General features: G+C 40.1%; 1 protein-coding gene across 16 annotated transcripts in view; it reads left to right on the top strand.

Moving 5' to 3' along the window:
* The window catches only part of CTIF (cap binding complex dependent translation initiation factor), a 490358-nt gene that overhangs the window by 104685 nt on the left and 361501 nt on the right, over positions 1 to 24172 (top strand). For 12 of the 16 annotated variants that reach the window (XM_072605161.1, XM_072605155.1, XM_072605145.1 and 9 more), the window contains one exon: positions 17802 to 17964. The exons of 3 other annotated variants lie outside the window; for them this stretch is intronic. The gene's annotated coding sequence lies outside the window, so the exon portion shown is untranslated. Of the gene's footprint in view, positions 1 to 603; positions 670 to 17801; positions 17965 to 24172 lie in introns of all 16 variants that reach the window. One more of the 16 variants, XM_072605150.1, reaches the window with a different exon arrangement.

Here is a 24172-nt window from a genome sequence, read left to right as displayed (position 1 = left end):
ATATTTGTCTGGAAATATTCAAGTTTCTACAGCATATAGATTTTTTTTTTCATTCCTGATCAAACTGTAAGCCTTTTAGAGCCAGGTATGTGCCCTCCTTCTTGTATGAAGATAATACAGTTTACTTAATAATACCATCAGCAAGGTATAGGCTTTGAAATGACTCCTTTTTTTAACTTCTCCTTTTCTGACCAAAATAAATTTATTGATTTTTTTTTCTTTTTTTGTCACTCATTTCCCAATGAGTTCCTCATCCCCCAAAGAACCCTTAGGAATCAACTAAATGAAATGAGACTGTAGAATAGAATTGTTATAATTAAGACAGATAGAAGAGACTGGCAGGTTGTTTTAGGCAGGACCTCCAAGGGAGTCACTATAGAGTTAGTCAATATAGTCAGTCAACCCTGTAGATTCAGGATGTGATAGTCAATTTATGCCACTGTTGAATGGATGAGAATTCTTGTGTCAACTGCTGTCAATTCATTATCTTTTCTATTGGCATTCAGTCTTTTTTCAGTCTTGTCCTAATCTTTGTGATCCCATTTGGATTTGTCTTGGGGTGGGTTTTTTTTTTTTTTTTTGGTTTACCATTTCTTTCTCTAGCTTGCTTTACAGATGAGGACGCTCAATCAAACAGGATTAAGTGACTTGCCCAGGATCACACAATTAGTAAGTGTCTGAGACTAGATTTGGATTCAGGAACATAAGTCTTAACTGACTCCAGGCCTGACATTTTAACCACTTTGCCAACCTAGCTGGTGTGTGTATATTTTTATTTATATATCTATATACATATATATCTATATCTATATGAATATGAAAAGTAGACTGGAATACTTCCTGATGTGAATTGGCCAAAGCCCCCATTTCACTGGACAGTGCTTGTTCCCCACAGACAAATTCTTCACTATCTAACTATTGGTTCTTATGATCAGTTACAGAAAACTTCTGTCATTATAATTTAGCCCCATGAGAGATGAATTATAACTAATTAGATTACAGTTGATCTCGTGATAGTTACATTTTAGAATGATGCCTTCAATAATGGAGGTCACTTTATTTCCTTGGAAACCACAATTTCTCTTGTTACCCAAGCCCAAGTGGCACTTTGTCCCCAATTCTGGAAATATACCTTATTTTTTATTCTATAGCCCCTGAGATTCCTTAGGATCATAGATTTAGATCTAGAAGAGTTCTTAAAGGTCATCCAGTCCAACCCTTTCCTTTGGACAGATGGGAAGCCACGGATCCAGAGAAAGGGGGGAGTGAACTGCTCTACCTGACCTCTAAAACCTTATGTCTATTTGATGCATCCTTCACTCCAGCCAGTCTAGTCTTTTTATTCATACCCACCTCTGTACTTTTGCTTATGCCTTGTTCTAATTTAAGGTACAGCTCAGGTTGTACCACCTCCATGAAACCTTGATGACTCCTGCATCCTACTCTGATCTTTCCTTCTTCAGATATCTGATTGTGTGTGTAGTCCACATCATCCAATTTAGCTCATGATTATTCTGTTATATCACTCATATGTCATTCACTGATTGTTTCACATTATCAGACCTGCATCCCTAGCTGGAGTCAGAGCATTTTCATTCTAGAAGGGTTCATATGGATCATCTATCCTAGCCCAAGGAACCTAGTGTTCCTTGAACTAAAGAAACTAAATATTATTTCTCTTGTCCATAGGGCTAGACCCACAGTTAACCCAGCAAATATTCATTAGTTGGTTGATTGGATGTGGGTTGGGGGAAGAAAAGGAATGGTTACCCCATGATGTGAATTAGACCCATTAAATTGATATTTGTCCAGGGAATGTCCTTTCTCTTTGCTCTACATAATCCTTAAAGTGAAGGAGAGTACTGTTTCCCTTTTCTTACTTCACAGAAATGTCTTGAAAATGACAGAAATGATATATATGAAAGGATGTAAAATAGGCACTGAAGAGGGGTAGTACCTCTTTTTAGTAATTCTCACTTGACATTAGGATAGGAAAAAATTACTAAACTATATGTAACCTTTGGTCCAATAGTATTTCCACTAGTTCTGTTCTCCAAAGAGATAAAAGAGGAAAAGGATGTATATGTACAAAAATATTTATAGTACCTTTTTATAGTAGAAAAGTAGGAGAATGACAGAATTATGGTATGTGAATATAATAGAATATTATTGTGTAATAAGAAATTATGAATGGGTTGTCTTCAGAGAAAAAAGGAAGTCTTGTATGAACTGATGGAGCGTGAAATTAGTAGAACCAGAACAATTTATACAGTGACAACAATACTATAAAAATAAACAACTTTTAAAAAATTTAAGAACTCTGATCAACACAGTGACCAATCATGATTTCAGAGGAATGATGATGAAACATCTGCCCTGCCCTCAGAGGACATGTGAGCTTCAGTCTTTATTTTTGGAGTAAATTGAGGTTCAAAGGGATTTGCTCAAGATCCCAAAGTAGGAACAGAGTCCAGATCTGAACCCAGGTCCTCCCCCATTTCTGGTGTTCTTTCCATTAGAGAGGTTTGAAGATTAAAAGGGCTTTAAAGTATGTGGTTTCAGAGTCTTTCTTTATGCATGACTTCATGTCCCCTGGAAAGGGCAGATGGATCATTGAACCTGAGCTACAGTTAGTAAGCTGAGTGGCTGCCAGGGGTCTGGGGCTGATTTTAGTTGGTCATGGTGAGATTAGGTACTAGAGTAGGCGGGTGAGAATTGAAACCAACCATCTTTATTTACTGGGCCTCTCTCAGAAGATTTTTTTTTTTAAATATAAGTTTGATTTGTTTCCTTTAAAGTACAGTCTATTTTGAGAAATAATTTACATGTTTTATTTATTCTTTTCTGGAAAATGAGATTGTAAGGTCTACCGGTGTAGAGAAGAACCAGGTCTTTTCCTTCTCTTGAGTTTTCTGTGGTGTTTGTTTAGTATATGGGACTGGGCGCACAGTAGTTGTTTAATAAACGTATTTTGAATAAATCTGGTAGTTTTGTTAACAGAGAGCCCAATAGGATATGGATGGAATAATATGTTGACACCTCAGATTTGTATCCAAAATTGAACTTTCTTCTTTTCCATACCAAAACCATATCTTCTTCCTGACTTCCAAGTGTCAGGACTTATTCATATAAATTTGAGTTAGTTCCTTGTGTAGCTTGGAAATGAGACCTCAGAGAAATGTGCTGCAAAGATTTTCCCCAGTTAGTTTCTCCTTTCATCTTAGCTATATTTGTTTGTACAAAAACTCTTTAATTTTATGCAAAAAAATTAACCCATTTTGTCTTCTGTGATTTCTATATACCTTGCTTGGTTACAAACTTTTCTTAGATCCATACGTTTGATACACACACACACACACACATATTTCCATGTTTCTCTAATTTGTTTATAATGTTATCTTTTCTATCTTGGTTACATATTTATTTTTAAGTTGTCTTTCAGAAGGTGTGAAGTGATAGTTTGAAGCTGGGATCTTTGTGTTTATTGAACACTCAGCACCTAGATTCATTTCTTTGGGTATCATATATATCTACTCTGTTCTCCTGATCAGTTTCTCTCTTTTTTAACTTGTACCAGATTGTAATATTTTTGACTCTTCCTTCTCCATCATTTTCCTTGACTATTCAGTTGCTAGGTGTGGGAGGAAAACTCTTAATTTCTGCTTTTTAGCCAAAAGTCTAGTAAACAAACATTCCTTCTTGGAGGGAGATCTAAATGGGCAATTTCCCTTTCTGACTGAAATTCTTCCTGACCCAAGTAGTGTTCTCTTACATTTTATTGTAATTATGAAACAAAGGAAAAATTCCACAGCAAAATAAAACAAGGTACAACTTTTAGGCTTAGAGTTTGTGTGTTTTTGTTTTGTTTTTGATTCACAAAACAGAACTATAATATAGTCAAGAAACCAAGCATTTTTGAAGCACCTACTGTGTGCTAGGCATTTTATTAAGCACTGGAGATACAAAAAGAGCAGATTGTGAGGGAAGGAGAGGTAGTGTAAGGTGTAAGAATTCTGGGGGAAAAATAGAAAGAAAAAAAAGAATTCTGGAAAAGTAGGAAAGGACCAGGTTATGAAGGGCATTAAATGCCAAACAGAGGATTTTATGTTTGATCCTGGGTGCAGTAGGAGCCACTAGAGTTGAGGCATGAGATGGTCAGACCTGTCTTTAGGAAGATCAATTTGATAGCTGAGTGAAGGATGGATGGAATGGGGAAGAGACTTGAGATGGAGACCAGCCAGAAGGCTTTGTTACATTACTCCAGGTGATAAGAACCAGCACCAGGGTGTCAGATAAGAGAAGGGAGTGTATATGAGAGATGTTGCAAAGGTAGAAATGACAGAACTTGGCAGCTTATTGGATATGGGAGGGAAAGAAAGAGTGAAGAGTTGAGGGTAACGTCTGAAGCCTTGGCTAGGCTTTTGACAGTAATAGGGAAATTAGGAAGAGGAGAGGGTTCTGTAGAAAAGATGGTATGTTCAAGTTTTCTAATATATTGAGTTTAAGATGAGTTATCCAAGTTGGAGGTTGTTGTCCTTCGTTCTTGAAGAGGACCAAAATGACATCACTGTGCTAGAGTCAAGTAACAGTGTTTCTGACTGTGGCTGATCAGACCAACACGAGCTCAGAATGCTCTACCACAAGTCAGCCACAAATAGTCCATGTGAACATTTGGGGTGGATTCTCTAAATTTGCACATCTTGCATTTCTTTTCAGCTTCTTCCATTTTGCTTATGAGCATGCCATGCTGAGTAGTCCTATGCCAGTGTCTCCCACGTCACACCATCAGTTCCAGAGTTCTTAAGAGAGATCTTGTGAGTGTCCTTGTGTCACTTTTTCTGACCACCACACTTACCCTGTGTGGGTTCTCCATTAAGTAATCTTTTTGGCAAGCCGAATCTGAGAATTAACTGCATAGAAGGTAGTAATTGAATACATGAGAGCTGATGAGCTCATCAAGGAAATAGTATAGAAGTAGAGGAAGAGAGGGCTCTGGACAGAATAATGTTAATGGTCTGTCTCCAGAAAACTAAAGCTCTGGTCTAGGCAAACAAAAAGTTCACCTCCCTTGATTTAGTCAACAATAAACATAGGGACCCTTTCTGTCTTAACAAGGGATATTCCCTCTACTTATTTTCTGAGGAGATCCCTCTTGGAATTGGATTAAATCTTCTATTTGAGGAAGACTTTAGATCTTTGTTTCAAGTGAGATTAAGAATTTCAGGACAAGACACATAATATTATTTCTTACACTATGGTTGAGGCCTTGGTGGACATGCTGCCACACAAGTCCTGTGGATTCTATCTCAGCATTTCACTGGTTATCACTTCCTTTCATCTCCCCTTGTCATCACCTTTGTGCAGACCCTCCATCATTTACTCTTACCAGGCTATTCAGTAACTTCTTCCTAAGATTCCTTATTTCCTGATCTCCTCCTCTTCCACTCTCTCCTTCATACAAGCATAGATCTTGAGCAGGGAGAGACTGCAGGGGCCCTCTGAGGTCCAACCTCCACTTTCATTTTACAAGTAAAGAAATCTGAATCACCTTGAGATTAAATGATTTGCCTAAGGTCACATAGGTAGACTGTGTCTGAGACAGTATTTGAATTCCCATATTCTGATTCCAGAATCAATGTTCATTCTGCTTCATCCTGCACATAATTGCCACCCCATCTTCCTATACACAGGACCCATCTTCCTGTTCATAGCTCTTCTACACAAAACCCTTTTATGACTACTGGTTAATTAATGAGCCAGAATCAAAATGAGCGTGGCTTTTGAGACTCTCCACCAGTCTGGCACCACCCATTTATGTAGCCTTTTTTCACTATATATTTTTTTCTTTTTATACTATTTGCTTGCCAAACTTTACTACTTCTAATCCTTTGAATTTGTCCTTCATTTTCTTACATCTTTCCATTAGTCCATAGCATAGCCTGTGTCTAAAAGACCTCTCCATTTCTTCCAGTTGAAATTCTACCCCTTCTTCTAGGCTCTGTTTAAATGCTACCTTCTCCATGAGTCCTTTGATCTCCTAGTTGAAATATTTTCTTCCTCAGAATAGTCCCCCCCCCCCCCCCAACAATTGGTTCATTTCCCAGGATGATGTATTTCATATTATAGTTATTTATGTCCATGTCTTCTCTCTCCCACTAGATTATGAAATCATAGACTGGAGTTTATTTTTGTAGCCCCACGGCACCTAGCCTTGTCTGTTGCATGCAGTCAGCACTTAATAATTTGTTTCAAATTTGAACTGAAGACAGAGATTGGAACTTGAATGGAAGGGAACTTTTAGAACTGCTGTCTGAGGTCCAGTCTATCTCCAGTGACTGTAGCATCCAAGTACACATAGAAATGAATAAACTGAACACCATGTGGCTTTAAGCGGACCATCCTTTGCTGTAATTTGTTCCTCTCTACAGTTGCATTTCCTCCTTTTGTGCCTTCTGAAATCTCTCAAAGGCAAAGGAGCCTGCTCTCCTCCTCCTATTCAATGTCAGACTCAGTGCATCATCCAGCTGTAGAGGGGAGAAGCCTGAATGGCACTGGGAAAATTGCACAGTGCCTTTAATGACCCGGCTTTCTCCATGAAACAAAGATCCATCTTAGCATCAGTGTATTTCTGGTGATGCCTGATACCTGAGAGTTCTAGAATATTACAGTCTCTAAAGAATTCAAAATATGGGTCATTCAGGGTCAATGGAGTGGTGCTTGGTGGGAGTGAGTAGCCCACATGGTGCCTGTTATCAAGGAGCAGTGGCATGAAGGTTATCATTTGGGAGGTGTATGACTGATAAATAGTAGGTCTAGTCATGTATCTAGACCTAAAGGGATGGATGGGGTGGCCACTGTGCATCACTGGCATCCTGGAAATGTCTTACCTGAATTCTCTTTAGATTCCTCTGTCTCCAGGGGCCCTCCCTGCCTCGCTGGTAACTTTCTCCTTGGGTCCACATTTTAGGAAGGACCCTAGCCATGCTTCACTTCACTCTTGCCTAGACTATCTCCAGACTCCTTCCCTTTTACTTTTCCTGTTTTATTGTCCCCCTCCCTTTCCCCAGTACTTTCATTTGTTATTATTATATTATATCATCCTCATCATCATCTCTGAGCTAGGAGGAGGACCTTAAGAATCTGCTCTGAAGGAGAATCATTAGGCGTGGTTTGTAAACATGGTTCTTCGTGACCTTGGATGATTCATTTTCTGTCTCTAGGCTTCAGTTTTCTTACCTATAAAGCGAATATTCAGTTTAATTTAATTTAATCAGTTCAATTTAATTCAGCATTTAAATCAACAATTTAAATTTAGTAGTTAAATCAGCATTTAATAAGCACCTACTATGTATCAGACACTGTACCATAAGTTGGAGATACAGTGCCTGCCTTCAAGGAGCTTACAGTTTATTTTTGCCCTCCCTACATCACAGGGTTATAGTGAGGTCATTGTAAGGATTAAGTGATGAATGGATAGTGTTTTAAAAAGTTAAATGTAGAAAAAAAAAAGAGAATTTAAATGTGATGTGAAGACAAGGTGTTCCACCCAAAATAAAGCAAAACCATGACATAGACTTTGGGCCACACACTTTAAAAACTGGTAACAATTTGCTGCATTCCACTTCGCAGAGGGTTTTATATTTCTGTGGAGGATTTCTTGTTGTTGTTGAAGATTTACCCTAAAGCCCTCAGGGCAATAGGACATTTGGAAAGTTCCATCTTACTTTCTGCCCCTTAGGCTGTGTTCATTTAAGAGAAAAGCAGTGACAAACCTACTTTTAAAAGTTTAGAGACCTTTTCCTCATCTGGACAGCTCTGTGACTTCTGCCCAGGACTCTTCTCATTCAAATACAATGTGTGGCAGGTCTAGTGCCCTTTATTGGCACTGCCTCTGGTGGTGAGCAGAATGGTCTGTCTGATACCTCCAGCCTAGAACTAACTGAAGATTTACCCTAAAGTCAAAGGAATGAAACTCTCATAATAGGATTTTAGGTATCCTTTAGAGCAGGGCTTCTTAACCTGGGGTTTGTGACCTAAATACACACACACACACACACACACACACACACATATACATATACATGCATACGCATGCATGTGTATGTATATATCTGTCTTGGTAGGTGTATTTCAATATCTTATTTCCTTTGAAATTTTTAGTATTTTATCCATTTAAAAACATGATTCTGAGGAAGAGTCCATTGGCTTCACCAGCCTGCCAAAAGGCTGTTTGACCTCAAAATCCTTAAGAACTCCTCTTATAGAATATAATTTTCAAGGGAAAGGGAATTCCCCAGCCTTTCACATCAGCTTATTCTGAGAACATTGTACTTCTGCTTGTTAGTATAGTTTTAGGAGCCTTGGGCTAGTGTGGGTCCTGTTCTTTATCTCTTTGTGGTTTTTAAACATTCTGTGAGTGCTGCAAGGCCACTGGGCAAGGAACCAAGTATGGCATTGTCACCACCCAGTGGTTTTTGTGAGTGTACACAGGTTGCCTCATTTAAAGTGGGGCCCTCTTAAGGGACTACAGTGTGTTAAGTTGCGCCTGCTTTTAATGTTCTGCCCTGTGGTTGTCCGAGTGTGTGTGTGTGTGTGTGTGTGTGTGGTGGGGAAAGACAGAAAGGAGAGAGGGGAAGAGGGGGATAGAAAGATGGGGAGAGAGACAGAGAGAGAGAGAGAGAGAGATCCCCTTTTGCAGAAAATACCCCTTATGAGAAGGTCTGACAGCAGCAGATGACCAGCTGGCCATTTCTCTGCCTGTGGGCAGAGATTCATCATTTGCACAGCTTCATCAAGAGTCTCTTTAATGCCTAGAATTATACTAGGTGCTGTGGGAGAGATGCCCTGGCCTTGAGTAGCTCCCAGACTAGCTGAGCAGATGACATGTACTCATAGTACATATGAGTACTGTGGTCAAGTATACAGTAAGCAGTCTGTGATTTAAAGCTGAAATGTGTGGAGTCTCCTCTGAGTGCTTTGGGAGCTAGGGGGAAATGTGGCCTTCTTCTCTTGGTTGCTTATACGTCTTTCATTCTCCTGATGGTTCTTCTCCCTGCTGTAACATTCACCTTCTAAGTATAGCTCAATTGGATGATTAAAACTAAGCATGAATATCCCCCTTCCATCCTCCCATCACTTAGCCCCCATCATCCTGTCCCATGTATTTAACCATCATCCCCCAGAACACACACTCTCAGCCCTGGAATCTGCAGTCATTTTGCCAGTTTTTCAAGTGAGGAAATGCTTGTCCATGTTTTTATGAATAAAATCTCACACCTTGCCCTTCCCCGTCTCTCAGCACATGTATTGAACCAGTGACAGTGCTTTTAAAGGTCACACCCTTTGGGTTTTTTTCCCCTCAGCTCTCCTTCATTTGTAAAATGAGGAAGTTGGAATAGATCATCTCTGAAATTCATTCCAGCTGCAAATCTATGGGCAGCAGGGTACAGTGCAAAGAATGTAAATACGAACTCTGGATGCCAGAGAAGCTGAGTTCAAATCCTGGCTCTGGTGTTTGCTACCTGTGTGACCTTGGAAAAATTATTTAACCTCCTTGGGCTTCAGTTTCATTGATGTATAAAAAGAGAAGGTTGGACTCAAGGTATCTGAGGTCACTTTCACTTCTAGATCTATAATCCTATATGTTCCATTTCCTCAGTCCTTCCATTTCCCTCCCCTACACCAGATATCTAGATAGATAATGATAAAGCATTTATTAAGTCATGCACTGTATTCTAAGTGTTGGGGATGAAGAATGAAAACAAAAAGGTTCCTACTCTCAAGGAACTTCCATTCTAATAAAGGAAGGTAGAACATGGAAGAGGAGGTAATAGAATCTACAGCCTTGTAGTGTGTGTAGAGCCAACCAATATGGCCATGTGCTATAGTCTGGGAAGTGGAGAGTGAGCACCATGTGACCTATGGAATGGGACTTCCAGGAAGGGATTCAACCAGTCTCACTGTTTTACTACAAGCTTCACCTAGGGCTAACAGACAAGGCTAGAGGTCCTCTACAAGCGTGCATCAGTCATGCTTATCAAGCACTTATTAATGTGTGTGTTCGATGTTGAGCTGGGTTTGAATATGCTTACACATAGGGAGAATACAAACAGTCCAAGAGTGCTCTAGTCCTGTCCCTGCCCTCTAAGAGATCTAGTTAGAGGGACTACTATGTAGTAATGAGGCAGATATCTTTCACTTCATTTTTACAAACTTATATGTCTAAAAATTATTTTCAGGGAAGTGCCTGCGCAGCTCCAATATCCAATCAGTCAGTCAGTGACGGTTTGTTAATCTAAGTGCCCTATAGGACTACAAAGACAAATCTGAAATGGTCTCATTCAGTTGGGGGAGACAACCTGAATGAGTTCAAGGATATGAAAAATGGATAATAAGGTAACTTGGAAGGGAGCAGGTAGTGGATGTAGCAGTCATTGCTCAGTAACAAATGGCCAGACCAGCCAGACCAGAAAAATGGGTCTTGCTGCTGACGATCGCACTTTCTTTTTTTTGGAGGGGTGTGGAAGGGAGAAGAGAGGATGACCTCAAATAGTATTGTTCAGATCCATTGCCTGTTTTATCCATCAGTCTCCAATTAGAATGGCTTGGCTACTCCCGAAGATCAGATCTGCCCTCAAAAGATGGAAATTTACCACCACTGAGGATTCTTGAATGTGCTCCAGGTTCTGAATTCAGTTTCCAAAGAGGAGTTCCCAACATTTTGTAAGGATTTGGCAGCATGCAGTAAAGTAAAGAGAGAGAGCCTCTCAAATGCTTTGAAGTCCATGATATTCATTTGGAGGTGCAAATTTGTTGGAGTTGCATGACCTTGTAATGAAATCTGTACACCTGAAAAGATAGCTTACAGGGCAGAAAATGAGGTGTGAAATGAAGGGTACAGACTATAAGGGCAGCAGAGAGAGATTTCTGTGAACAAAGGTGGCCAGAGAAGCTATTTTTTTTAATTAAAAGTTTATTTTCTCTATTACTCTCCACACCCCATAAAAAAGAGAAAAATAAAATCCTTGTAACAAATATGCATAGTCGAGCAAAACAACTTCCTACATTGGCCATGTCCAAAAATGCTTGTCTCATTCTATACTCTGAGTCTGTCACCTTACAATCAGTATATGTGGTCACTGTGTTGATCAATATTCTTAATTCTTTCAAAGTTTTCTGTTTTTAGGATATGGTTATTGTAAAACTTGCTCTCATGGTTCTAGCTTCATCCTGTATCAGTTCATGCAAGTATTCAGGGAAGCCTCCTTTTTTAAAAAATATATAATTTATTTATTTTTCAGTTTTCAACATTCACTTCCACAAGAATTTGAATTCCAAACTTTCTCCCCATCTCTCCCCATGCACCACCCCAGGATAGTGTGCACCCCATCCACCCCTTCCCCATCTCTATCCTCCCTTCTATTACCCTCCCTTCTCCTATCCCCCTCCCCTCTATTTTCCTGTAGGGCAAAATAGATTTCTATATCAGGGGAGGCTTCTTAAAGCGTATCAGACTTGAACTCTTTCCTTACTTGAACCTTTGATAAGTAGAACTGGAGAGAGAATGCTTGTAAAAGTGCATAGAGCTCAGAGCTTGGAGAGGAGACCAGGCTTTGACAGGTCCTGGCTGTGAGACTCTGGACAAGTCATTCATCTTCTCTCTGGCTCTCTCAGACTGAGTTTCTTTATTTATAAAATGGGAATAATAAATAGCTACCTTGCCAGGTTGTTGTGAAGCTCGTGTGAGAATGCACATAAAGTGCTTTGCAAATCTTAAGTTGCCACAGCAGTAATAATAATAGCTAGGATTTATTAAGGGCCTACTATGTGCCAGGCACTGTACTAAGTGCTTTATAAATATTATCTCATTTGGTCCTCATAAAAACCCTGGGAAGTAAGTGCTACTATTATCCCCATTTTATAGTTGAGAAAACGGAGGCAAATGGAAGATAAATAACTTGTCTAAAGTCACACAGCTAGTCAGTGCTGAGGCTAGATCGGAGCTCAGGTCTTCCTGGTGCCAGGCCCAGGGCTCTTATATCCACTATGCCACCTAGATGCCATAAGATACCAACTATTATCATGACTATTTCTTTCTATAGTAATATCATTTAGAGGAAAAGGCATACTGAAAAAGCTCTGAATTTCAAATGAAAGGTTCTGGTTTTCAATCCTGACCCTACTATGTACAACTCACTGGTTGTAGATATGTCCTTTAAGCTCTCTAGACCTTAGTTTTTCATCCGTTAAATGGGATATTGGACTAGATGATCTCTGAGGCCTCTTCTGGCTCTAACTGTATATTATCCTATGATAACAGCTTTCAGCCGATGGGTGAGAGAGAAAGGTGAGTTTAGATTGCTTTTGCACTAAGCAGTGGATGGATCTGTAAACGATACCTTCAGGAGAGAAGGGCCTACTTGGTTTGGGCCATTTATTTATTATACAAAGTGGGTGCAGTGGCCAGGTGTTTAATATTATTGGCATGAACCTTTCATAGTGAACAAAGTCACAAGAAGTAATGAATGGCATGATTGGAGGGAATGGTGAAACCATCAGTTTGACCTATAATTTGGAAAAAAAATTTAGATAAGTGGACTTGATCTGTTTGGATGGGTTGAAATGAGGGAGATAGGTACATGAAGTTGGGAAGGGAGCTAGGATTTAGGTGGTTTAGAGGTGGTGTGGTACTGAAATTGACACCAGAAGACCTTGGTTCAAATTTTGCCAATTACTACTTATATGACCTTAGGCAAGTCACTTCTTTCTGGACCTCATTTTCCTTATTAATACAATGAAAATCTTGGACTAAGGGATCTTTGAGATCCCTTCCAGCCCTGACACACTATTGAAATGCTTGGGAAATAAAGAAATCTGTGTGTACCATGCATAGGTACTCATGGCTCAACAGAGAAGGCAGACAGAGTAGTCTCAAAAAAATACTAACCCCAGCCTCTTAACAACTACTAACCTGATTTCTTTCTATAGTCTTGTATATTGCCACATTTTCCCCATTATTTTGTACATGTACTAAATGCATGTCTATCTTTTTTTTTCTCTAATATACACACATACACATATAATATATGTTATATATAATGTGTCTGTCTCATTCTTTCTCTTATATAAACGGATATACATATATTATACACACATCCCGAAGGGCAAACCCTATGACTTGTAATTCTCTTGCATCACCCATCACTATACAGCAGATACTTAATAGATGTTTTTCATCTAGAAATGAAGTCATGTAAATTGGGGAGGCAGCTGCGTTGTGATAAAGAGAAGGGCCAGAGTGGGAATAAGAAAATCTGGGGTTTAGTCTTGGTTCTGCTGGATGACCTTGGCCAAGTCATATCTCTTTGGATTTCAGTTTTCTCTCCTGAAAAATGAGGGCATTGTAACAGATTTTCTTCAAGTTCCACATTAGCTGGAAGAGTCTCTGACCCTATAAATGGAATGACTGCAGACAATAGACATTTGAGAACAACAGAAGAGCAGGATGTGTGAATGAGTACATAGGAGCATAAATTCAGAATTATAAGGTGCCTCAGAGTCCCCCTCATTTTATAAATGAGGAAACCCAGAGACATGGTCATTTGCCACTTCTGGTAATGAGTGGTAAAGGTGGAATTCAAACCCAGGCCCACTTCCTCTAAATCTAGCAAGCTCCCATGAGTACAAAACAAATGCCATCTAATTTTATAATTATGAGGGTTGAATCATTTCAGTTGTGTCCAACTCTTCATTGATCCGTTTTTGGGGTTTTCTTGGCAAAGATACTGGAGTGGTTTGCCATTTTCTTCTCCAGCTCATTTCACAGATGAGGAATTGAGACAAACAAGTTTAAGTGACTCACCCAGGGTCACCCAGCTAGTAAGTGTCTGAGACTGAATTTGAACCCAAGGTTCCCCTGACTCCAAGCTCAGTGCTCCATCCACTAAACCACTTAGCTGCCCCAAGCATAAATTGCCCTGCAAATTTACATACTCTGCCTCCAAAGATAGGGCTCATCCTTAAAATGACATCTTTTTGAAAGACAAAATAGCGTTTAAGTACAGACTGAAAATTAACAGGACCTATAATATATATTTGTGAAAGTTTTTATTAAACTCTCAATTCAAATAAAGATGTTTTGTTTAATTTTATCAGTTCTATTCCCTTCATCCTCATCACTTTAATTGCCATTTTCTTACTGAGGTCACTGTTACTAAGAGCACTTTTCTCATGATACCAGTCAGATTTGGAGGCAGGGGTGGGGTTGTAATTGAAACAATTATTGGAAAGTATTTAGGGAAGACCTTTCTGTGTGCTGGGTTCTGAACAGGGAGATGCAGGGATACAAAAGAAGTTGCTATTAGCAGTTAGACAGGAGCTAGGCTCATGAAACTGTTACAGGACAAGGTAGCACATTGCAGAGTTCTGAATTCTGTGACAGAGACGCAGCATAAGCTGGCAAATGCTGCCTTTTCCCAAGGTCACTGATGTTCGCTAGTGTCTTATCTGTACTACTTTCAGACTTTCGTGACTTCACTACATTTTGTCAAGGTTTCCACTGAAGGCTCCCTTTTCTTTTTCCCCTTTGGACTCAGTGTTTTGACTATTCCTTCCCCTGTTTTCTTACTTCTGAAACTTAATTACAAAGCAAAGGATGGAGTAGGAGTGTATTTCATTTCCTAGCCTTCTAATTGGTTTCTCTTGCACTTCACTCTTTATCTTCAGTCTCAGTGACTTTGGCTGTCGCCCTTGTCTGGAATGCTTTTTCCTCACTTTTGCTTCTTTCTTTCACTGGCTCAGCTCAAGACTCAGCTCAAATGTCAACTTCTGTAGAAAGTCTTTCCTGCTTCCCCTGACTGCTAGTGCCTTTCCCTCTGAGGTTACCTTCCGTTTTTCTTTATATCTTGTATGTAGCTAATTATTTACATATTGTCTACCCTGTTAGAATGTTAGCTGCTTGAAGGAAGGGACTTTTTTGTGTGTTCCCATCAATTAGCACAGTTTCTGGGACATAGTAAACATGTAATAAGTGTTTGATGACAGCTGACCCCCTTCTATGTCAGGGGATCCCAGGGAGCTGTACTCTCAAGAGGTCCAAGAAGCTTGTCAAGGGGTGTGGGGAATATTTTGGTAAATATTTTATCCTATTGAAATTAATTAGTCCATTTTTTTCTTATGTGCATATATATAGTAAACTCTAGAATATGTGTTCTGTCATATTGAATAGAAGATACAGGAAGTTTTATTGAAAGCCAACGAATAAAGGAGACCCCTGTTCTACATGGATCAAGAGATTATAAGTTAACACTGAAAGAGACCTTGGAAATAATTTATAATGCCTTTATTTTACAGATGAGGAAAGTGAGGTCAATCCAACTGAAAAAGCATTTATTAAATACTTGTTATGTGTAAGGCAGTGTGCTGAATGAAGGGACTACCAGATGGTGTGTGTGTGTGTGTGTGTGTGTGTGTGTGTGTATGTGTGTGTGTGTGTGTGTGTGTGTGTGTGTGTGTGTGTATGTAGAGGTTAAGTAATATGGAAGAATAAAGATAAATGCACGTTTCTTCATCTCTGGAGCGAAAGTGAAATAAGTTACAGTGGAAAGAGCAATGGATTTGGAATCAGAAGACATGGATTCAGGTTCAGGCTGTGTGGCCTTGGACAAGTCACTTAACTTTGAGCTTGTTCCCTCATATGTCAGATAAGAAAATAACAACCTACTTTGAAAGTGAGCTCCCAGTATCCAATGAGATCATGAAGATAAAGTCTGTAAATTGCTTTGAAAACCAAAGGATGATATAGACTTATCAAAAAGTTCAAGAGCTTACAATCTAGGTAGTAAAATAAGGGATGGATGCTCATGAAACAGTATAGCAGCCCCCACAACAAAGCAAAGCAGGAGGTGAGGAATTGTAGAAATAGGAGAGAGCACTGGTGCCCATAGTGGTAGGGGAAGACCTCCTAAGAATCATGAAGGGTGGACAGATGGAGCCTGCAATACCTTGAATGTTATCATTTCTTTGAGTTTGTGACAGAGAGCTGGACAGACCTTCAGGCTCCCTGATATTCAGTTCCAGTACTCTTGGTTGCCCGCCCCCCTACCCCCCTCCATAGGGATATCTTCATAGACTAGATCTTCCAGGGGAGGGTGTGTACACAGCTGTACTCCATGACCAGGCTCCTGTGCTAGTTGCTAAAGAATGGGAAAAGCGAGGGGCTTTTGTAGTGTTTCTGTCTCTGTCTCTTTCTGTTTATTTGTCTGTCTGTCTCTGTCCCTGTCTCTTTCTGTTTCTGTTTGTCTGTCTGTTTTCCTCCCTCCTTCTCTCTCTCTCCCCTTTTCTTTATCTGTCTGTCTTCTCTGGATGTCCCTGTTTCTCTCTGTTTCTCTCTCCCTATCTCTCTCTTTCTGTCTGCCTGTCTCTCTTTCCTTCTCTTCCTTCCTCTGTCTCTGAGTGCCCCAGTTTCTTTCTCTATCTCTCTGTCTATCTCGGTCTCTCTGTCAGTGTCTCTCTTTGAAAAGGTTAGATGGAGATGAAAATAAGGGCAGAAAAGGAGATAGAGGAGGAGAAAATGGAGAGAAGAGAATGAAAGCAATGAGGAAAACTAGGTATCAAGGGGATTTGAGTGGGAGTAAACAAGCTAAATGAAATGGACGCAGAGAAAAGAGAGTCAAGGAACAGCAAAGGACTCGAGAGCTCTTAAAAATTTGATCATGAGAGGGTAACGAGCATTTGCTAAGTGCCTACTGCATACCAGGCTTTCCTAAGAGCTTTCCAGATATTATCTTATCCAAATTTTCCAAATATTATCTTATCCAAATTTATTCCAAATATTAAATTATCCTTGGGATGTAGGTGCTTTTATCATCCCCGTTAGATCAGGTGAAAAGGAAAATTCCACAACCAACCAGCTGAAGAAGAAGAAATCAAGACTTGACTCTTTCTGGGAGAATTTCCCTAGTAGCTGAATGAGGTACCCAGAGGGTATGAAAGCTCATGTGTGAACTGGCATTTGACCCAGACACAGGACTGCAGCACAAGGAGCCTTTGGAATTGAAGATGAGGGAACCTAGGCTTCAGTCTACGGCCCTTCTGCAGACTTTCTCTGTATCTATGGGCTCTCTCATGCTTCAGTTTCCTCATCTTTGAAGTAGAGGTGATAGTGCTTGTACTTCTTACCTCCCTAGGGGTGGGGAATAAGCTGACATCATGTAGGTGAGGTGCTTTATAAACACAAGGAGTTTGTTTACCAGTCTTGGTGAGACCCCCCCCGCATGCACACTTCAGCACTGTGGTGAGTGGGAGAATTCTGACAAGGGACTGATTGGTCCAGAGAGGAGAACATTGAGAGGGAATTCCAGAAGGTGAGACAGGAGAGTAAGTGCTTTCTGCTTCATTCTTCCTTGGACCTGCCTGGTTTGGCCCTAAAATGATGGGGTTTTCTATGAAAATAACAGGGTATAGTATAAGAGCAAATCACAAGAAAGACCTCATTTGAACTGCAGGTTACTCTCTTCATTCCTGAGGATGAAGGGAAGGAGAAGGAGGTAATCTCTTTTAAAGGCCAGGATGGACTTAAAGGGATTGTCTAATTTTACAGTCACTAATAGCATTTGTCTGTGGTATAAGGCAATCACAGGATCTGTGTTTCGGCTGACTGTCTTTGAGTTCTAGGGCCTGTGGACCCCCAAAGACTCCATAGTTAGATTTCTATAGGTGGGGGTGGGGAGGGGTGAGGTCAATGAATTCAGAAGGGAAAAAGTTGCATTTTTATTGTGGCTTGCTTTTGTTTTCCTTTGTAGTCCTCTGGATTTTTATGCATTTAAAAACATTGTTCTGAGGAAGTGTCTACAGACTTCAGCAGTCTGCCAAAGGGTCCTTGGCACAAAAAGAGGTTCCAATCCTTTACAACGGAGAGAGTGTTGAGTGGTGGATCCCCAAAGACCTTGAACACCAGAGCTCTCAGTAAGTTTGGGCAATGAGGGTTTGAAGAGTCTCCTTTCACATAACAATTACAGAAGTCTCCTATGTCAAGAAGCAAGCAGTCCACCCTTGCATCTCTCAGGTTTGACATGGTTGATCAAATAAGAGAAAAAATATTTAAAGGCTTAGAGCAAGGGGTCATATCTATAAAAAGCCAGGGATAAGTTTTTAGTGACCTCAAAGAGACAGCAATAGCTCCATCACTGATTTAAAATTCAATTCCCAGCTGAGGGTGAGGCACATGCCTGGATAAAACTATAATTCTTTCAAAGGTCCTGATGGGAAGTGACTTCATACAAAGGAATTTCAGGATTTTTTGCTCCCCACCAGACAACCACAAATGGCTCTCAGCACATTATTTGTCCATGTTGTGTCATAAATCTTTATTGAAAAGTAGATACCAAAGGAGCTTTTCTCAGTTTTTTGTTGTTGTCCTCAGGTGGTCAGCCTCCATAAAAAAAAAGCCTTCCATTAACTACTTCATCTGCTTCCCCAGCAGAGATAGCTCTTCTGTCCTTTCCTAGAATGCCAGTTTATAGAGTCTTTGGTTTCCTCCTACTCCATCACCTTCTGGTTTAGGAGAGAGAGAGAGAAGGAAGTTGATATTGAGAGAAAGGGGATCCTTAGGACCACTCGCAGAGAGAGCAAGGATCAAGTGTCAGTTGTAATGGGCAGCCTTGATCCAAAAAAGCAGACGATGAAACACTTCCCTCTTCCATGCAGAGAGGTGAGAGACTGCATGTATGGAATGCCAGCTACACTGCCAGACAGGGTCATGGTTTGCTTAACTTCTCTTTGTTACAAGAACATATTCACTAGGGAAGGAAGGGAAGGGGATGTATGTGGGAAAATGACTGTACTGAAAAAATAAGGCATCAATACAACTGTAACAAAAAAGGGGAGTTTTATTTACAGAGAGTCTTTATATTTTCAGAATCACAGAATGTTAGTGCTGGAAGGATCTTTAAAAATCATCGGTCAACATTTTCTTTTGACAGTTGAGGAAACAGAAGCCAGGAAAGGGCATCAGCTTGTTTGGGATGTTGTAGGGTGAGTTTTAAGGAGGCAGTAATTTGAATCCAGTGCTGGGGGCATGGAATGAGTTCTACGTTTGGAATCAGAAAATCAGGATTCATATCCTGACCCCGTTTGCTTTATATGAATATGGGCATATCCTTTCATTTCTGTTTCCTCATCTGTAAAATGGACATAACACATCTTGCACTATCCAGCTCAATGAGTTGTTTTGTTATGAGATATAGGTACGATCTGCTCCTTTATCCTCCCTGTTCCTTGCCAGCAACTTTGTGCTAGCTCTTGACCAGGAAACAATCCAGAAATTTTCATTCTCCTTTTATTCATTTTTCTTCTCCATTTATTAGAACATGAACTCCTTGAGAGCTGGAGAGTTTTTTGCCTTAGTATTTAGCACAGTGCCTGGTACACAGTAGTACTTAATACATGCTTGATAACTGACTTGCTGATTGACTCAGTTCTATTCAATTCAACTAATATTTATTAACTGACTACCAGTGTGGTAGATGTTGAATTGGACATTGTGTGTTCATCCTTCGTGGCTGAAGAAGACCATGCCATCAGAGAAACGATGACATGACTTGCACCTGACTTTGTTTTGAGTGAGGTAGAGCTGTGCAGGTCACCAGCCTCACTTCTCCTCCAGAGCCATCTGAATCCAGTGACCAGATATTCATCAGCATGACTGGAGATGACCCAGGATGAGGCAGTTGGGGTTAAAGTTGCCCAAGGTCACACAGCTAGTGAGTGTCAAGTGTCTGAGGTGAGATTTCAACTCAGGTCCTCCTGACTCCTGCACTGGTGCTCTATCCACTGCACTGCCTAGCATTGGACATTGGAGACTTTAAGGAAAACCAGCCCACGTGCCCAAAATGCAAAGACTCTAATGGGTAATGCAAAATAATAACAACAACAATAATAGCATTTGTATAGTATTTTAATGTTTGCAAAAGTCCTTTACAGATATCTCATTTTATCCTCATGACAACTCTGTATTTTACAGATGAGAGAACTGAGACAGACAGAGCTGAGCTCGGGGTCACTAGTTAGGATATGTTCTGAGGCAAGATTTGAACTCAGGTCTTTCTGACTCCAGGTTCAGCATTCTCTGCCTGTGGCTCTAGTGACAATTGAGACCACATTTTGAGAGGGCTTGGGAAGGGTAAAGCTCTAGATTGGTGATGGAGTATCAGGAAGCCCTGACTTTGATTTCCGCGTGTGTCACTTGTTGTGGATACATCATTGAAGTTCTGTTAGCCTCAGACTTCTCATCTGTAAAATCTGCCTCACAAGGTTATCCTGGAGCTTAAATGAGATTGTTAGTGTTCTATGTAGAGTTAAGAAGACCTGAGTTCAGCTCCTACCCCAGGTATTTATTAGTTGTCTAATTCTGAACAAATCATTTACCCTACCTCATTTATCCTGTCTATAAAATGGGAATAATAATAGAAACCCAACTGATAGGGCTATTGTGAGGTTCAAAAGAGATAACATGCAGAGGTCTTTATGCCCTGTTTGGGCTATATAAATACTTGCTCTCAATGCTATTATTGGGACAGCTAGGTGGCACAGTGGATAGAATGCCAGTCCTAGAGTGATATTGATATGTGTGTGTGTTTATATGTATATACATATAAAATCTTTCTGAGTTCAATTCTGACCTCAGATACTACCTGTGTGACCCCACACAAGTCACTTAACACTGTTGGCCTCAGTTTCCTCATGTATAAAAAGAACTGGAGAAAGAAATGGCTAACCAGCCCAGTATCTTTTCCAGAAAACCTCAAATGGGGTCATGAAGAGTTGGAAATGACTAAACAACAGCATCAAATACGGTTATTGTTATTTTGATGTTAGTAATTGTTACTCATTCGGCCCTATACCTCCCACCTCCCCCAACAGCAACCACAATGAAAACCCTAAAAGCACATGATAACATAAATCTTCTTCTATGATGTTCCTTGCTCCTCTAGGTTTTGATTCTCTAGTTTGAGAAAATGGTTCTGTCTTATCGTCTTATCCCCTAGAGATAGGCTCCCCTTGAGAAATCATCAGCTCACTTCCAGTCTCAGGAAGAGCAGCGCTAAAGGAGAGTGCGGGGTATAGTTGAGAAAGAGCACTGGGCAAGAGATCTGCAGACCCAACAGAGTCAGAAAAGGGTTTAATGCTTCAGAGGGTGAGCCAGGAAGAGCCTTGGTGCCATGGGCTAGAGCAGGGATGGGGAAACTCTGACCTCGAGGCCACGTAGGCCCTCTAGGTCAGACCCTTTTCTACTGGCTGAGGCTACAAAAAGAGGTAAAAGACAATTCCTGTCTTCAAGGAGCTTACAGTTGAATGGAGGAGACAACCTGCAAACAATTGTGTACAAACCACACGTAGGATAAACTGGAAATAATCAATAGAGAGAAGGCACTAGAATTCAGAGGAATGGGAAAATTTTCCTGTAGAATGTGAGATTTTAGCTGGGACTTGAAGGAAGTCAGGGAATCGGGAGACAAGAGAGGATGTTGTCAGATGAGGGCATCAGCCAGTGAAAATGTCTGGAGTCAGGAGATTAGTGTGTTCTTTGGGGAACAGCAAGGAAGCCAGTGTCGCCACATGAAGGGTATTTGATGGGGGTTGGGGGATGGATAAGGAGACTGGAAAGGTAGGAGAGGCCAGATAATGAATGCCAATTAGGATTTTTATTTGATTCTAGATATGATAGGGAGTCTCTGGTACTTTAGTAAGTAAGGGAGTGATGGGGGAGGACTTGTGTTTTAAGAAAATCACTTTGGTGGGTGAATGGAGGATGGATCAGAATGGGGAGAGACTTGAGGTAGGTGGACCCTCCAGTAAACTTTTGCGAAAGTCCAGTGAGGTGATGAGGACTTGCTCTAAGAGTGGGGACAGTGTTAGAGGAGAGAAGGGGAAGAGATGGGAGAGATGTTGCAGGTATGAAATTAATAGATCTTGTAGATTTCAGAAAAACCTGGAAAGACTTACATGTACAGATGCTGAGTGAAGTGAGCAGAACCAGGAGAATGCTGTACACGGTAACAGCAGCATTGTGTGATGACCAACTTTGATAGACTTAGCCCTTCTCAGCAATACAATGATCTAAGACAATTCCAAAAGATTCATGATAAAAAATGGCTGTCTACATCCAGGAAAAGAACTGATGAAGGCTGAATACAGAGCGAAGAATACTATTTTCACTTTCTTTGGGTTTCTTCATGTTTTTTTCCCCTTTTGTTGTTTTTTTCCTTTCACAACATGACTAATGTGGAAATATGTTTAATATAATTGCTCATGTATAACCTATATCAGATTGCTTACTGTCTTGGAGAGAGGGGAGGGAAGGAGAGAAGGAGAGAAATTTGGAACTCAAAATCTTATAAAAAAGTGAATGTTGAAAACTATCTTTACAAATAATTGGAAAAAAAATTAAAGTTCGCTATTTCCTTCTCTAGATTATTTTACAGATGAGGAAACTGTGGCAAACAGGGTTAAGTGACTTGCCCAGGGTCACCCAGCTAGTAAGTGTCTGAGGCTGGATTTGAATTCAGGAAGGTGAGTCTTCCTGATTCCAGGTCTGGCACTCTATCCTCTATGACAGCTAGCTGCTCATACAGATACAGGTACACATGCTGAAGAAAGGAACCTGAGGGTTTCCTTGTGTTCCCTAATAATAATAACAAATATTTTTAATAATGATTGACATTTATGTCACAGACTCAGGATTGGAAGGAGCAACAGACACCATTCCAGCCAATCCCTTTATGAACAAGAATCTTCTCTACCTATAATCTATATGCCCTACAAGTGAACATCCAGTCTTTACTTGGAAAACCCTCAGTGGGGAGAACCCACTGTCTCCCAGAGCATCCCATCCTACTTTGGGTAGTTCTAATTTTTAGAAAGCTTTTCCTTACCTCAAACCTATATACATATACACACACATACACATATACGTATATACACACATGCACATATCACACACACACACACATATATATATATATATATATATATATATATAACTGCTATCCTATTTACATTAAAAAAGAATGAAATTAATAGATCTTGACATGAAGGGTAAGGGATAGTAAGGCAGGAGTTGAGGATGATACCTAGATTGTGAGCCTTGATGACTGGGAGGATGGGACCCTTGATAATAATATGGAAGTTAGGATTAGGAGAGGGCTGTGGGGAAAGGATGAATTCAGTTTTGGACGTGTTGAGTTTCAGATGTCTATAGGACATACAATTCAAGATGTCTGATAGAAAGTTGGAAGTACAAGACTATGTCATTAGAAAAGTTAGTACTAAATAAATGGATTTTGAGAATCAGCAGCATAGAACTGTGAACTTTTCATGATCTTGTTTTATAGATGAGTCACCAAAAAACTGAGAGCATGAGTCTGCCAAACCAGGTCAGAATCTCACCAGGATTGGTTCTCTAAGCTACGAGAAATAGCTTGGGGGAATAGCTGACATTCATCCTTTGCCCAGCAACTATTTACCAAAAGTACCCTGTTTACCCAGCCCTTTGCTAGGCACCATGGGAGAGATAGAAAGAATGAACTGTATATGTATGCCCAACAATTTATGTTCTAGTTGGAGAGAAAAGAAACAAAGCATTATTATATGTTTGAAATGAGAGGTGTTAGAGTTCAGAGTTCAGAGCTGAAAGACCTTATGTCACATTAGGGGTATGCTTCAATTATTCCTTAGATCCCTTAAAAATTCACTGTATGTCCCTGATCCTGAGAACAAATATTGAATATTGGAGAGGAAGAGGTATGGGACCACAGCTAGTTCAAGGTATTGTGAGTCTGGGGCGTGGTTTTGAAAATTGTGCCCCTTTCTACTGGAGGTATTAAGGCCCCATGGTGTCCTATGAGACCTGATGTATCAAAAAACTAATATCTATGTACCCTGGAGAGTATTAAAGACAAGTACATTTGTTAAAAGTAACAATAAAAGTGTTCCTTAGTATTTCCTGATATTAAAGATATGTGCACTTATTAAAAGTAATAATAATAAAAAGTATTCCTTGTTGTCTATTTTACTCTAGGCAGCTGCCTGCCCTCTCAAGGTCAGAGGTCTTGAATTTCAGCTCTTAATGTTCTCTACCTGTATGATTGTAGGCAAGTCACTTAATTTCTCCAGG

This window comes from Notamacropus eugenii, chromosome 4 (assembly GCF_028372415.1).
Source record: "Notamacropus eugenii isolate mMacEug1 chromosome 4, mMacEug1.pri_v2, whole genome shotgun sequence".
NCBI lineage: Eukaryota > Metazoa > Chordata > Mammalia > Diprotodontia > Macropodidae > Notamacropus > Notamacropus eugenii.
The sequence above is the reverse complement of the archived record's forward strand: the minus strand, read 5'-3'. Positions and strand labels throughout refer to the sequence as shown.